Genomic DNA, 17,185 nt, shown 5'->3' on the forward strand with positions numbered 1-17,185 from the left:
TGGCCGCACATCTCCAATTGCCATGGTGCGTATTGCGGTCGTTGGAACTTCTTCTTCATCTACATCATCAAAATCAACAACTTGCTCTCTTGGAGAGCCATTAGTCTCATCAAATACAACGTCGCTAGAGACTTCAACCAGACCCGATGATTTGTTGAAGACTCTATACGCCTTTGTATTTGAGTCATAACCTAACAAAAACCCTTCTACGGCTTTGGGAGCAAATTTGGAATTCCTACCCTTCTTCACTAGAATGTAGCATTTACTCCCAAAAACTCGAAAATATGAAACATTGGGTTTGTTACCGGTTAGTAGCTCATATGACGTCTTCTTGAGGAGGCGATGAAGGTAGACCCTGTTGATGGCGTGGCAAGCCGTGTTCACGGCTTCCGACCAAAAGCGCTCGGGGGTCTTGAATTCTCCAAGCATCGTCCTCGCCATGTCTATAAGCGTCCGGTTCTTCCTCTCTACCACACCATTTTGCTATGGTGTGTAGGGAGCGGAGAACTCGTGCTTGATCCCTTCCTCCTCAAGGTACTCCTCCACTTGAAGGTTCTTGAACTCGGACCCATTGTCGCTTCTTATCTTTTTCACCTTGAGTTCAAACTCGTTTTGAGCTCTCCTTAGGAAGCGCTTGAGGGTCCCTTGGGTTTCAGATTTATCCTGCAAAAAGAATACCCAAGTGAAGCGGGAAAAGTCATCGACTATAACAAGACCATACTTACTTCCTCCTATACTTAGATAGGCGATAGGTCCGAAGAGGTCCATGTGAAGCATCTCCAAAGGTCTTGATGTGGTCATCACATTTTTGGTGTGATGAGAGCTTCCCACCTGTTTGCCTGCTTGACAAGCTGCACAAGGTCTATCTTTTTCGAATTGCACATTAGTTAAACCTATCACGTGTTCTCCCTTTAGAAGCTTGTGAAGGTTCTTCATCCCCACATGTGCTAAGCAGCGATGCCACAGCCAGCCCATGCTAGTCTTAGCAATTAAGCATGCATCTAGACCGGCCTCCTCTTTTGCAAAATCAACTAAATAAAGTTTGTCGTCTAATACACCCTTAAAAGCTAATGAACCATCACTTCTTCTAAAGACAGACACATCTATATTAGTGAATAAACAGTTATATCCCATATTGCATAATTGACTAATAGATAACAAATTATATCCAAGAGACTCAACTAAAAACACATTAGATATAGAGTGCTCGGATGAAATAGCAATTTTACCTAACCCTTTTACCTTGCCTTGATTCCCATCACCGAATATTATTGAATCTTGGGAATCCTTGTTTTTGACGTAGAAGGTGAACATCTTCTTCTCCCCCGTCATATGGTTTGTGCATCCGCTGTCGATAATCCAGCTTGAACCCCCGGATGCATAAACCTGCAAGGCAAATTTAGGCTTGGGTCTTAGGTACCCAACTCTTGTTGGGTCCTACAAGGTTAGCACAAATATCCTTAGGGACCCAAATGCAAGTTTTGTCTCCCTTGCATTTTGCCCCTAATTTCCTAGCAATTACCTTCCTATCCTTTCTACAAATGGCAAATGACGCATTGCAAGCATGATATATTGTAGAAGGTTCATTAATTTTCCTAGGAACATTAACACCATTTCTCCTAGCTACATTTCTACCATGCATATAGGAAGAATTAGAAGCAAACATAGCGTATGAATCATAAACATGTGAATCAAAAGCATCATAACTTCTATTTGCATTTCTAGCATGTCTCCTATCATGATACATAAAAGCATGGTTCTTTTTAGCACTACTAGCCATAGGGGCCTTTCCTTTCTCCTTGGCGGGGATGGGAGCCTTATGGCTTGTTAAGTTCTTGGCTTCCCTCTTGAAACCAAGTCCATCCTTAATTGAGGGGTGTCTACCAATCGTGTAGGCATCCCTTGCAAATTTTAACTTATCAAATTCGCTTTTACTAGTCTTAAGTTGGGCATTAAGACTAGCCACTTCATCATTCAATTTAGAAATTGACACTAGGTGTTCACTACACTCATCAATATTAAAATCTTTACACCTAGTGCAAACCACAACATGTTCTACACAAGATGTTGATTTATTAGCTATTTCTAACTTAGCATTCAAGTCATCGTTTATGCTTTTTAAACTAGAAATAGAGTCGTGGCATGTAGACAATTCACAAGAAAGCATTTCATTCCTCTTTATTTCTAAAGCAAGGGATTTTTGAGCTTCTACAAACTTATCATGTTCATCATATAAGAGATCCTCTTGCTTTTCTAGCAATCTATTCTTATCATTCAAAGCATCAATCAATTCATTTATTTTATCCACCTTGGTTCTATCTAGACCCTTGAATAAACATGAATAATCTATTTCATCATCATCACTAGACTCATCCTCACTTGAAGAAGCATAAGTACTAGTGTTACGAGCGCTTACCTTCTTTTCCCTTGCCATGAGGCAAGTGTGATGCTCGTTGGGGAAGAGGGATGACTTGTTGAAGGCAGTGGCGGTGAGTCCTTCGTTGTCGGAGTCGGACGACGAACAATTCGAGTCCCACTCCTTGGCAAGATGTGCCTCGCCTTTTGCCTTCTTATAATTCTTCTTCTTCTCCCTCTTGTTCCCTTCTTCCTGGTCACTATCATTGTCGGGACAGTTAGCAATAAAATGACCAACCTTACCACATTTGAAGCATGAGCGCTTCCCCTTTGTCTTGGTCTTGCTTGGCTGCCCCTTGCGACCCTTTAGCGCCGTCTTGAAGCGCTTGATGAAGAGGTCCATCTCTTCATCATTGAGCCCGGCCGCCTCAACTTGCGCCACCTTGCTAGGTAGCGCCTCCTTGCTCCTCGTTGCCTTGAGAGCAATGGGTTGAGGCTCATGGATTGGACCGTTTAATGCGTCGTCGACATATCTTGCCTCCTTGATCATCATTCGCCCGCTTACAAATTTCCCAAGAACTTCTTCGGGCGACATCTTGGTGTACCTAGGATTTTCACGGATATTGTTCACCAAATGTGGATCAAGTACAGTAAAGGGCCTTAGCATTAGACGAACGACGTCGTGGTCCGTCCATCGTGTGCTTCCGTAGCTCCTTATCTTGTTGATAAGGGTCTTGAGCTGGTTGTATGTTTGGGTTGGCTCCTCTCCCCTGATCATTGCGAATCTTCCAAGCTCGCCCTCCACCAACTCCATTTTGGTGATTAAGGTGACGTCGTTCCCCTCATGTGAGATCCTGAGGGTGTCCCAGATCTGCTTGGCATTGTCCAAGCCGCTCACCTTATGATACTCGTCCCTGCACAAGGAGGCTAACAACACAGTAGTAGCTTGTGCATTTCTATGAATCTGTTCATTAATAAACATAGGACTATCCGAGCTATCAAATTTCATTCCACTTTCCACAATCTCCCATATGCTCGGATGAAGAGAGAACAGGTGACTACGCATTTTGTGGCTCCAAAATCCGTAGTCCTCTCCATCAAATTGAGGAGGTTTGCCAAGTGGAATGGAGAGCAAATGAACATTTGTACTTTGCGGAATACGAGAGTAGTCAAAAGAAAAGTTCGAATTAACCGGTTTCCTTCTCTCGTAGTCGTTGTCGTCGTTGTCCTTTTGGGAAGAAGTGGACTCATCGCTGTCGTCGTAGTAGACGATCTCCTTGATGCGTCTTGTCTTCTTCTTCTTCCCATCTTTACGTTTGTGGCCCGAGCCCAAGTCTGTAGGCTTGTCATCCTTGGGCTCGTTGACGAATGACTCCTTCTCCTTGTCATTGATCACAATCCCCTTGCCCTTAGGATCCATCTCTTCGGGCGGTTAGTCCCTTTCTTGAAGAGAATGGCTCTGATACCAATTGAGAGCACCTAGAGGGGAGGGGGTGAATAGGTGATCCTGTAAAACTTGAACTTAATGCCACAAAAACTTGGTTAAACGTTAGCACAGTATTGCCAAGTGGCTAGAGAGGAGTCTCAACAAAACACAATAACCACAAGAGATCAATCACAGAGATGGCACAGTGGTTTATCCCGTGGTTCGGCCAAGACCAACGCTTGCCTACTCCACGTTGTGGCGTCCCAACGGACGAGGGTTGCACTCAACCCCTCTCAAGTGGTCCAAAGACCCACTTGAATACCACGGTGTTTTGCTTGCTTTACTATATCCCGTTTGCGAGGAATCTCCACACTTTGGAGTCTCTCGCCCTTACAAAGATGTTCACAAAGAAGCACGGAGTAAGGGAGGTGAGAGCACCTAGAGGGGGGGTGAATAGGTGATCCTGTATACTTCAAAAACTTAAGCCACAAAACTTTGATTAAGTGTTAGCACAGTTAATGCCAAGTGGCTAGAGAGAAGATCTTGCACAATATGATAACCACAAGGAGTTCAACACAGAGTAGACACAGTGATTTATCCCGTGGTTCGGCCAAGTACAAAACTTGCCTACTCCACGTTGTGGCATCCCAATGGACGAGAGTTGCACTCAACTCCTCTCAAGTGATCCAATGATCAACTTGAATACCACAGTGTTATGCTTTTCCTTTCAATATCCCGTTTGCGAGGAATCTCCACAACTTGGAGTCTCTCGCCCTTACACTTGAGATTCACAAAGAAATACGGAGTAAGGGAGGGAAGCAACACACAGAAATCCACAGCAAAATGCGCACACACACGGCCAAGAATCGAGCTCAAAAGACTATCTCAAAGTTCTCACTAGAACGGAGCTCGAATCACTTAAAATGACAAACGAATGCGCAAAGACTGAGTGTGGATGATCAAGAATGCTCTAAGGTTGCTTGGTGTACTCCTCCATGCGCCTAGGGGTCCCTTTTATAGCCCCAAGGCAGCTAGGAGCCGTTGAGAACAAATCTGGAAGGCCATCTTTGCCTTCTGTCGTCGGGCGCACCGGATAGTCCTGTGCACACCGGACACTGTCCGGTGCCCGATTTCTTTCCTTAAATAGTGCAGTCGACCGTTGCTGATCTGGGAGCCGTTGGCGCACCGGACATGTCCGATGCACACCGGACAGTCCGGTGCCCCCTTCCGACCGTTGGCTTGGCCACGTGTCGCGCGCTGAATCCGCGGCCGACCGTTGGCCCTAGCCGACCGTTGGCTCACCGGACGGTCCGGTGCACACCGGACAGTCCGGTGAATTTTAGCCGTACGCCGTCGGCGAATTCCCGAGAGCGGCCACTTCGGCCGAGGCAGCCTGGCGCACCGGACACTGTCCGGTGCACCACCGGACACTGTCCGGTGCACCACCGGACAGTCCGGTGCCCCAGACCGAAACAGCCCCTTGGCTGTACACAGCCACCTCATTCCTTTTCTTTTTCTTCCTGTTTCCAATACTTAGACAAGTATATTAGTACACAAAAACAATGTACTAAGACATAGAAACATACCTTTGCTTGTGATTTGCACTTTGTTCATCCATGGGCATAGATTCACATTTAAGCACTTGTGTTGACACTCAATCACCAAAATACTTAGAAATGGCCCAAAGGCACATTTCCCTTTCAATCTCCCCCTTTTTGGTGATTTATGCCAACACAACATAAAGCAACTAGAACAAGTGCAAAATCACTTGAAATAGAACTCAAATCTATTTTGATTCATTTTTGACATATATGGATCATCCTTTGCCACCACTTGGTTTGTTTTTGCAAATCAAACTCAAATCTCTATCTCTAAGTCAAACACACATGTTGAAGCATAAAGAGAGTCATTCCAAAAGAGATTGATCAAAGATTTCAGAAACTCCCCCTATTTCCCATAATCAACACTTCTCCCCACAAGAAGCCAACTTTTGACAGGAGAGACAATAAAAGAGTTTAACAAATCAAAAACTCTATTCTACTATTTTCAAAGTCTCTCAAGTGGTAGCTGATCCATTTATCGCTTTGGTCTTTATTTTCTCCCCCTTTGGCATCAAGCACCAAAACGGGATCAATCTTGGCCTCTTAACCCCATTGCCTCACCAAAATCTTCTTAAGAATACAAAGGCAATAAGAGTCTAAAGATGAACTTGGAATAAGTTACCCTCTCATCGGAGTGCAGTGGAAGTCTTTCATGGTCCAAGTCCACCTTTTCCCTTTCAATCCTTCTTCGAGACTAAATCATCAAACTCAAGCACATGGTTAGTCTCAAAGGGTCAAGTTGTAACACATCTCCCCCTAAACATGTGCATCACTTTGCAACGGACTTGTGAGGTCCAGGGAGTGTTTGTACAACTTGAGCACCATAATAAGCAACAAAATGCAAAAAGGAACATGATCAAAAGCATAAATACATGTATGCTACAATTCAATCCAGGTTCCGCGAATCTAAGACATTTAGCTCACTACGCAACCTGCAAAAGGTCTTCTCATCTAGAGGCTTAGTGAAGATATCGGCTAGCTGGTTCTCGGTGCTTACATGAAACACTTCGATATCTCCCTTTTGCTGGTGGTCTCTCAAAAAGTGATGCCGGATGTCTATGTGCTTTGTGCGGCTGTGCTCAACAGGATTCTCCGCCATGCGGATAGCACTCTCATTATCACATAGGAGTGGGACTTTGCTCAGATTGTAGCCAAACTCCCGGAGAGTTTGCCTCATCCAAAGCAGTTGCGCGCAACACTGACCTGCGGCAACATACTCGGCCTCAGCGGTGGATAGGGCAACGGAGGTTTGTTTCTTAGAGTTCCATGACACCAGGGACCTTCCTAAGAATTGGCACGTCCCCGATGTACTCTTCCTATCGACCTTACATCCAGCATAGTCGGAGTCTGAGTATCCAACTAAGTCAAAGGTAGACCCCTTTGGATACCAGAGCCCGAAGCAAGGCGTAGCAACCAAATATCTAAGAATTCGCTTCACCGCCACTAAGTGACACTCCTTAGGATCGGATTGAAATCTAGCACACATGCATATGCTAAGCATAATATCCGGTCTACTAGCACATAAGTAAAGCAAAGAACCTATCATTGACCGGTATGCTTTTTGATCAACGGACTTACCTCCTTTGTTGAGGTCGGTGTGTCCGTCGGTCCCCATCGGAGTCTTTGCGGGCTTGGCGTCCTTCATCCCAAACCGCTTTAGCAGATCTTGCGTGTACTTCGTTTGGGAGATGAAGGTGCCGTCCTTGAGTTGCTTCACTTGGAACCCAAGGAAGTAGTTCAACTCGCCCATCATCGACATCTCGAATTTCTGTGTCATCACCCTGCTAAACTCTTCACAAGACTTTTGGTTAGTAGAACCAAATATTATGTCATCGACATAAATTTGGCACACAAACAAATCACTATTACAAGTCTTAGTAAAAAGAGTTGGATCGGCTTTCCCAACCTTGAAAGCATTAGCAACTAAGAAATCTCTAAGGCATTCATACCATGCTCTTGGGGCTTGCTTAAGTCCATAGAGCGCCTTAGAGAGCTTACACACATGGTCGGGGAACCGATCATCCTCGAAGCCAGGGGGTTGCTCTACGTACACCTCCTCCTTGATCGGCCCGTTGAGGAAAGCGCTCTTCACATCCATTTGGTACAACCTGAAAGAATGGTGAGCGGCATATGCTAGCAAGATTCGAATTGACTCTAGCCTAGCCACAGGAGCAAAAGTCTCCTCGAAATCCAAACCTGCGACTTGGGCATAACCTTTTGCCACAAGTCGAGCCTTGTTTCTCGTCACCACCCCGTGCTCGTCCTGTTTGTTGCGGAACACCCACTTGGTTCCCACAACATTTTGCTTCGGACGAGGCACCAGCGTCCAAACTTCATTTCTCTTGAAGTTGTTGAGCTCCTCCTGCATGGCCAACACCCAGTCCGGATCTAGCAAGGCCTCCTCTACCCTGAAAGGCTCAATAGAAGAGACAAAGGAGTAATGCTCACAAAAATTAACTAATCGAGAACGAGTAGTTACTCCCTTGCTAATGTCACCCAGAATTTGGTCGACGGGATGATCCCTTTGAATCATCGCTCGAACTTGGGTTGGAGGTGCAGGTTGTGCATCTTCCTCCATCACATGATCATCTTGTGCTCCCCCTTGATCACACGCCTCCTGTTGATGAACCTGTTCATCATCTTGAGTTGGGGGTAGCACCATAGTTGAGGAAGATGGTTGATCTTGCTCATCTTGTTCCTGTGGCCGCACTTCTCCAATCGCCATGGTTCGTATAGCGGCCGTCGGAACATCTTCTTCATCTATATCATCACAATCAACAACTTGCTCTCTTGGAGAGCCATTAGTCTCATCAAATACAACGTCGCTAGAAACTTCAACCAAACCTGATGATTTGTTGAAGACTCTATACGCCTTTGTATTTGAGTCATAACCTAACAAAAACCCTTCTACAGCTTTGGGAGCAAATTTAGAATTTCTACCCTTCTTCACTAGAATGTAGCACTTGCTCCCAAATACACGAAAGTACGATACATTGGGTTTGTTACCGGTTAGAAGCTCATATGACGTCTTCTTGAGGAGGCGGTGAAGGTAGACCCTGTTGATGGCGTGGCAAGCCGTGTTCACGGCTTCCGACCAAAAACGCTCGGGGGTCTTGAATTCTCCAAGCATAGTCCTCGCCATGTCGATTAGCGTCCTGTTCTTTCTCTCTACCACACCATTTTGCTGTGGTGTGTAGGGAGCGGAGAACTCATGCTTGATCCCTTCCTCCTCAAGGAACTCCTCCACTTGAAGGTTCTTGAACTCGGACCCGTTGTCGCTTCTTATCTTCTTCACCTTGAGCTCAAACTCATTTTGAGCTCTCCTGAGGAAGCGCTTGAGGGTCCCTTGGGTTTCAGACTTATCCTGCAAAAAGAACACCCAAGTGAAGCGGGAAAAGTCATCAACAATAACTAAACCATACTTACTCCCTCCTATGCTCAGATAGGCGACGGGTCCGAAGAGGTCCATATGCAGCAGCTCCAGGGGTCTTGAAGTGGTCATCACATTCTTGCTGTGATGTGCTCCTCCCACTTGTTTACCTGCTTGACAAGCTGCACAAGGTCTATCTTTTTCGAATTGTACGTTAGTCAACCCTATCACGTGTTCTCCCTTTAGAAGCTTGTGAAGGTTCTTCATCCCCACATGTGCTAAGCGGCGATGCCACAGCCAGCCCATGCTAGTCTTAGCAATTAAGCATGCATCTAGACCGGCCTCTTCTTTTGCAAAATCAACTAAGTAGAGCTTGCCGTCTAACACACCCTTAAAAGCTAGTGAACCATCACTTCTTCTAAAGACAGACACATCTACATTTGTAAATAGACAGTTATATCCCATATGACATAATTGACTAACAGATAGCAAATTATATCCAAGACTCTCCACTAAAAACACATTAGAGATAGAATGCTCATTGGAAATTGCAATTTTACCTAACCCTTTCACCTTGCCTTGATTCCCATCACCGAATATAATTGAATCTTGGGAATCCTTATTCTTGACGTAGGAGGTGAACATTTTCTTCTCCCCCGTCATATGGTTTGTGCATCCGCTGTCGATAATCCAGCTTGAACCCCCGGATGCATAAACCTGCAAGGCAAATTTAGGCTTGGGACTTAGGTACCCAACTCTTGTTGGGTCCTACAAGGTTAGTGCAAATTTCCTTAGGGACCCAAATGCAAGTTTTGTCTCCCTTGCATTTTGCCCCTAACTTCCTAGCAACTATCTTCCTATCCTTTCTACAAATAGCAAAGGAAGCATTTAAAGCACAATAAATTGTAGAAGGTTCATTTACTACTTTCCTAGGAGCATGAATAGTATTCTTTCTAGGCACGTGATGAATAGCATTTCTCCTAGTCATACTTCTACCATGCATATAGGAAGAACTAGAAGCAGTCATGGCATAAGAATCATAAGCATGTGAATCAAAAGCATCATAACTTCTACAAGCATTTCTAGAATTTTTTCTATCATGATACAAAAAGGCATGGTTCTTTTTAGCACTAGTAGCCATAGGGGCCTTCCCTTTCTCCTTAGCAGGAATGGGAGCCTTATGGCTTGTTAAGTTCTTGGCTTCCCTTTTGTAGCCAAGTCCATCCTTAATTGAGGGGTGTCTACCGATCGTGTAGGCATCCCTTGCAAATTTTAGTTTATCAAATTCATTCTTGTTAGTCTTAAGTTGGGCATTAAGACTAGCCAATTCCTCAGTTAGTTTGGAAATTGAAACTAAATGATCGCTACAAGCATCAACATCGAAATCTTTACACCTAGTGCAAATCTTAACATGTTCTACACAAGATGTTGATTTACTAGATTTTTCTAGTTTAGCATTTAAATCATCATTTATGCTCTTTAAACTAGCAATTGAATCATGACATGTAGACAACTCATAAGAAAGCATTTCATTTCTCTTAATCTCTAATGCAAGTGATTTTTGTGCTTCTACAAACTTGTCATGTTCTTCATACAACAAATCCTCTTGCTTTTCTAAAAGCACATTCTTATCATTCAAGGCATCAATCAATTCATTGATTTTGTCTATCTTAGATCTATCTAAGCCCTTGAATAAGCATGAATAGTCTATGTCATCATCATCACTAGACTCATTATCACTAGAAGAAGCATAAGTGGAGTCTCGAGTACTCACCTTCTTCTCCCTTCCCATAAGGCATGTGTGACGCTCGTTGGGGAAGAGGGATGACTTGTTGAAGGCGGTGGCGGCGAGTCCTTCATTGTCGGAGTCGGAGGAGCAATCCGAATCCCACTCCTTTCCGATGTGTGCCTCGCCCTTGGCCTTCTTGTAATTCTTCTTCTTTTCCCTCTTGTTCCCCTGTTCCTGGTCACTATCGTTATCGGGGCAGTTAGCGATAAAATGACCAATCTTACCGCACTTGAAGCATGAGCGCTTCCCCTTTGTCTTGGTCTTGCTTGGCTGCCCCTTGTGACCTTTTAGCACCGTCTTGAAGCGTTTGATGATGAGAGCCATCTCTTCATTATTAAGTCCGGCCGCCTCAATTTGTGCCACCTTGCTAGGTAGCGCCTCCTTGCTTCTTGTTGCCTTGAGAGCAAGGGGTTGATGCTCGTTGATCGGTCCATTCAAGGCGTCGTCCACGTATCTTGCCTCCTTGATCATCATCCGCCCGCTTACGAATTTTCCGAGTACCTCCTCTGGCGTCATCTTCGTGTACCTGGGATTCTCACGAATATTGTTCACGAGATGAGGATCAAGAACGGTAAATGACCTTAGCATTAGGCGGACGACGTCGTGATCCGTCCATCGTGTGCTTCCGTAGCTCCTTATTTTGTTGATAAGGGTCTTGAGCCGGTTGTATGTTTGGGTTGGCTCCTCGCCCCTTATCATTGCAAACCTTCCAAGCTCGCCCTCCACCAACTCCATTTTGGTGAGCATGGTGATGTCGTTCCCCTCGTGAGAAATCTTGAGGGTGTCCCATATCTGCTTGGCATTGTCCAAGCCACTCACCTTATTGTACTCGTCCCTGCACAAAGAGGCTAGCAACACAGTAGTAGCTTGTGCATTTTTATGAATTTGTTCATTAATAAACATAGGGCTATCCGAGCTATCAAATTTCATTCCATTCTCTACGATCTCCCATATGCTTGGATGGAGAGAGAATAAATGACTACGCATTTTGTGACTCCAAAATCCGTAGTCCTCCCCATCAAAGTGTGGAGGTTTGCCGAGAGGAATGGAAAGCAAATGCGAATTCGAACTATGTGGAATACGAGAATAGTCAAATGAAAAGTTCGAATTGACCGTCTTCCTGTAGTCGTTGTCGTCGTCCTTTTGGGAAGAAGAGGATTCGTCACTGTCGTAGTAGACGATCTCCTTGATGCGCCTTGTCTTCTTCTTCTTCCCATCTTTACGTCTGTGGCCCGAGCCAGAGTCGTTGGATTTATCATCTTTTGGCTCGTTGACGAAGGACTCCTTTTCCTTGTCGTTGATCATGATTCCCTTCCCCTTAGGATCCATCTCTTCGGGCGGTTAGTCCCTTTCTTGAAGAGAACGGCTCTGATACCAATTGAGAGCACCTAGAGGGGGGGTGAATAGGTGATCCTGTATACTTCAAAAACTTAAGCCACAAAACTTTGATTAAGTGTTAGCACAGTTAATGCCAAGTGGCTAGAGAGAAGATCTTGCACATTATGATAACCACAAGGAGTTCAACACAGAGTAGACACAGTGATTTATCCCGTGGTTCGGCCAAGTACAAAACTTGCCTACTCCACGTTGTGGCGTCCCAATGGACGAGAGTTGCACTCAACTCCTCTCAAGTGATCCAATGATCAACTTGAATACCACAGTGTTATGCTTTTCCTTTCAATATCCCGTTTGCGAGGAATCTCCACAACTTGGAGTCTCTCGCCCTTACACTTGAGATTCACAAAGAAATACGGAGTAAGGGAGGGAAGCAACACACAGAAATCCACAGCAAAATGCGCACACACACGGCCAAGAATCGAGCTCAAAAGACTATCTCAAAGTTCTCACTAGAACGGAGCTCGAATCACTTAAAATGACAAACGAATGCGCAAAGACTGAGTGTGGATGATCAAGAATGCTCTAAGGTTGCTTGGTGTACTCCTCCATGCGCCTAGGGGTCCCTTTTATAGCCCCAAGGCAGCTAGGAGCCGTTGAGAACAAATCTGGAAGGCCATCTTTGCCTTCTGTCGTCGGGCGCACCGGACAGTCCGGTGCACACCGGACACTGTCCGGTGCCCGATTTCTTTCCTTAAACAGTGCAGTCGACCGTTGCTGATCTGGGAGCCGTTGGCGCACCAGACATGTCCGATGCACACCGGACAGTCCGGTGCCCCCTTCCGACCGTTGGCTTGGCCACGTGTCGCGCGCTGAATCCGCGGCCGACCGTTGGCCCTAGCCGACCGTTGGCTCACCGGACGGTCCGGTGCACACCGGACAGTCCGATGAATTTTAGCCGTACGCCGTCGGCGAATTCCCGAGAGCGGCCACTTCGGTCGAGGCAGCCTGGCGCACCGGACACTGTCCGGTGCACCACCGGACAGTCCGGTGCCCCAGACCGAAACAGCCCCTTGGCTGTACACAGCCACCTCATTCCTTTTCTTTTTCTTCCTGTTTCCAATACTTAGACAAGTATATTAGTACACAAAAACAATGTACTAAGACATAGAAACATACCTTTGCTTGTGATTTGCACTTTGTTCATCCATGGGCATAGATTCACATTTAAGCACTTGTGTTGACACTCAATCACCAAAATACTTAGAAATGGCCCAAAGGCACATTTCCCTTTCAGGAGGGATTAGCAACTCACACAAGACACAAAGATCACAACAAATACGCACACACAAGACCCAGACTTAAGCTCAAAAGACTAGCACACTAGAACGGAGCTCAAATCACTAGAATGTCGAACAAGTGCGCAAGAATGAAGTGTGAGTGATCAAGATTGCTCAAGGAATGCTTGGTGTTCTCCTCCATGCGCCTAGGGGTCCCTTTTATAGCCCCAAGGCAGCTAGGAGCCGTTGAGAGCAATCCGGGAAGGCAATTCTTGCCTTCTGTCGCCTGGCGCATCGGACAGTCCGGTGCACCACCGGACACTGTCCGGTGCGGATTTCCTTCCTTATTTGGCGAAGCCGACCGTTGGCAGCCTTGGAGCCGTTGGCACACCGGACACTGTCCGGTGGACACCGGAAAGTCCGGTGCCCCCTCCCAATCGTTGGCTCGGTCATGTGTCTCGCGCGGATCGCGCAGCCGACCATTGGCCCGGCCAACCGTTGGCTCACCGGACAGTCCGGTGCACACCGGACAGTCCAGTGAATTATAGTCGTACGCCGTTAATTCCTTCCCGAGAGCAGCTAGTTTGCCTGAGCCAGCCTGGCACATCGGACACTGTCCGGTGCACCACCGGACAGTCCGGTGCACCCAGACCGGGCTGGCTTTGGCTGAACATAGCCATCTCATTTCCAATTCAATCTTTCCTGTTTCCAGCACTTAGACACAATACATTAGTCCATAAAACAATGTACTAAGTCTAGGAACATACCTTTTGACATGATTTGCACTTTGTCCACCACATTGCATAGATCAACACAAAAGCACTTGCGTTGGCACTCAATCACCAAAATACTTAGAAATGGCCCAAGGGCACATTTCCCTTTCACAAGTGCGTAGACTTTTTGGCTCACTGTACCCCATGAAGCAGATGGGAATAGAAGGCGATTGAATAAAATCAGGAAAAAAATCTAATGGATAACTCATCATCATTCCCAATAACTAGCTTGTCCTGTAGCTTAATGACATCAAACTCTTCTTTAGAAATGTTGAGATCCTATCTCAGTTTTGAAGCAGCGTCAATTTCACCATACCAATCAGTGAAATCCCTGCCACCTCCAGCACTTGGCAATCCCAATATGAGACGAACTGTCTCTTTTGTGATCTTGAGTTCTTTACCAGCCCCTGGGTGTATTGTCATGTCATCTGGATCCAGCTTATCCATCAACCACCGTATGAGAGACCTGCTCTCTAATGCATCGGTACACAAATCAAATATACTTTGAAATCCCAACCTAGCAACAGCGTCACGCTGTCGATCACTCATTATCCAAGTTGACACAATGACATCATACGGGATGCAACAGATATTCAATTTCTACTGGAATAAATGAATATGTATTAATACATAGTGTATATATATTGTTATAACTAAGGATAATATAGTTCTACATATAATATTTATTGGATGGTTGTAAATAACTATAGTCTAACAACACTAACAAAATAAAAAGCATACCAAAATAATAATATATAAAATGTAACATTTGGGTAATACAACATTGATTGTGCACCAAAATTAACACCTAAACAAAAATAAATATATGCATAGTACCTGGTATTTTCTGGGTGTCCTCTGTTTGGATGAGCTTGTTTTCATAATGTTCTTTGACTTGACATCAATATCAGACTTTGATCTGCTTGACACAATGGGGACTTGTGGGGGAGGGATGTCCATTTTCAATACACGAGACTTCTTCTTTGAACGTTTATTTACTGAAGTGGAGGGTACAGCTGATCTGAAATTGCGCTTCAATGTTGGAGCATCCATGAAATCATCATCAGACAATGCAGATGGAGTTGTAGGCTGATTTTTTTTTATCAGACAAGCTAGTGCCTTTCTATGGACACGAGTAACTGGTGTTGGCTGAGGATCAATCTGCTGCTAGTTATGGGGATTGTCAGCATGTTTGGCTGAGTTGCTAGATCGTGTGCGTCTTGAAATGTCAACTGAAAACACCTCCTGACTTGACTCAATAGTTAATCTGTTTGCATTAGATGGTGAGCGATCAACAGACCTCATGATTCAGCAAGCAATATAACTGTTGACAAAAATGATTGGATTTAAGTAAAATAATTTATGCATAAATATATGCCAAAAACAATTCGAATATTGTATATAACTGTATACAATGCATACTACATAATACGAAATGGAGTTACTTATCTTAAACTACCTTTTCCGGTTATATGCCATAATATTAATGAACCATGGTTATATACAAGCATAAATATTAATTAACTATTTCATATAATTGCAACTGGTGCATGATAAAAAATACCTATTTTCATTAACTAACTATACACAATATTTAAATAACTAGTTCATATTAATATACACAATTTGATGAGATTCAAACATGGATATTTAAATAACTAGTGCATATATAATAGTACCTGTGTGCATATATATATAATACAACGGATGTGTAAAATAATATTTCAGATATCGGGAAAAATACCTATGTGCATAACTATCATGACCGATGTTCATATATAGTTGTACCAATGTGCATAAATAGCATTGCCGATGTGCATATATTTCAGTACCGATATGCATATATATATTACTACGGGCATGTAAAAAATCTCTGCGAACTCGGGAAGAAATACCTAAACCAGCGATGTTGCCGAAGTCTTTGAAGGCCGAGCGATACCGCGGATCTAAACGAACTGCAGAGGCTCTTCAATCGGGGCTCCAGAATCAAAGAGATATGCAATGAGAGGTTTTTTTGTAAGATAACGCACCCGATTGGAGAAATGTAGAAACGAATTCAAATCACACACAACTTTTAACTAAGGGAAATATGCAAAACGACTTCAAATCGACAAAAATACCTCAAACGGCGACGGAAACCTCGATGTGTTTCAAGTTGGAGCGATAACCTGGAACTTCACGGGAAAGCAATGGCTCTTCAATAGGGGCTCCAAAGTTCGCAGATTGAAGGAGCGGAGATGGATGGAAGAGGCGGAAGTCGCCTGGCAGTCGCCTCGGCCGCCGGGATTCAGGGGTTTCCTTCCTGTTCGGCGGATGCAGAAGCTAAAAACCCCTATGGACTTGCGTGGGTTTATCTCGATTGATTGTGCGAAGACTGTTTTGGAAACCGGGAAACGGGGGAGACGTGCGTGGGTAACGGAGACAGTGGCTAACGGCGACCGTGACTGTGTATATGCTGACCAGGTTTGGTTCAACCAAAAGTGCATATTGACTGGCCTGGGCTTTCTCTATTATTGGAAGCCCCGTACTCTTTAATATATATATAGTTATAGTATTTAGAGCCATGGGCTCTGTATAACTATTGGAAGCCCCGACCACGTACCGACCAGGTGCGCAGACCGCACCAGACCCTTTTTGGCTTATTATACCTAACTGCTTACGACAAATTATAATACGAGTTATGTTGATGTGTGTAAAAATTTATGCAAATATATGGGCCATCACGTAGATTTTGTCCCGCATATTACGTGCATAGGGCCCACGATCCGACCCACGCGCTCGCAGTTATCCAGTCCCACGCCGCCACTATAAAAACACCCCCACGTCGCCAAGGATTAGGTTTTAGCGGCGGCGGCGGTTCCCTCGGGCGTGCGAGCGCCGGTGATATTGGGGGCCAGTAGCGGTGCCACCCTGAGGCAGGTGACCGACGGCAGTGCTCCACTAGGAACGAGCGACAGCGACGCTCCCGAGGCGGGCGCGCAAGCAGCGACGACGTTCTCGAAGCGGACGTACGGCGGCGGCGCACCCTAGGCCCGATGGCAGCGGTGTTCGTCCCGTCCGTCTCTGCGATGGCCACCGCCGCTGCCGCTCTAGCGTCTGTGGCGCCGTCCCCTGCGCCAAAGGCCAACAACAGCAGGAAGGCGGTGGTGCCTGGGATGACTGGGTACGAGCTGCTCAAGCACGTCAAGGAGTCGGTGGCGCTCAGGGACATCCTCGTCGTCATCATGTCGTCGGAGAACGTGCCCACCCGCATCAC

This window comes from Zea mays, chromosome 3 (assembly GCF_902167145.1).
Source record: "Zea mays cultivar B73 chromosome 3, Zm-B73-REFERENCE-NAM-5.0, whole genome shotgun sequence".
Classification (NCBI taxonomy): Eukaryota; Viridiplantae; Streptophyta; class Magnoliopsida; order Poales; family Poaceae; genus Zea; species Zea mays.